The following is a 383-nucleotide window of genomic DNA, read 5'->3' as shown; positions in this document are numbered from 1 at the left end:
AGGGGGGGGGGGTTAACAACAAAAGGCCTGTTCCCGGACAGCCTAGAATCGGTGTTCCGGCTCATCCGTTCCTGGGAGTAAGGCCCATCGAACAAAAAGGGACTTGGTTCGGAGTAGACCTGAGCGGGAAGATTTAGCTCGGAAATCGAAGTCTGTTCTCCGCCCCACTCCAATGGAAACCAAGTTTTCTCTTCTCCCCATTTTAATTCAACAACAACAACAACAACAACAACAACAGTCGTAGTAATAATAGTAATATAATGGCGGTGGCGGCGATTATGATAGTAATGGAGTAGTAGTAGTAGTAGTAGTAGTAGTAGTAGTAGTAGTAGTAGTAGTAATAATAATAATAATAATAATAATAATAATATACTAATTCGGTT

Source organism: Gekko japonicus, unplaced genomic scaffold (genome assembly GCF_001447785.1).
Source record: "Gekko japonicus isolate JY-2015 unplaced genomic scaffold, Gekko_japonicus_V1.1 scaffold769, whole genome shotgun sequence".
In the NCBI taxonomy this organism is placed as follows: Eukaryota; Metazoa; Chordata; class Lepidosauria; order Squamata; family Gekkonidae; genus Gekko; species Gekko japonicus.
The sequence above is the reverse complement of the archived record's forward strand: the minus strand, read 5'-3'. Positions refer to the sequence as shown.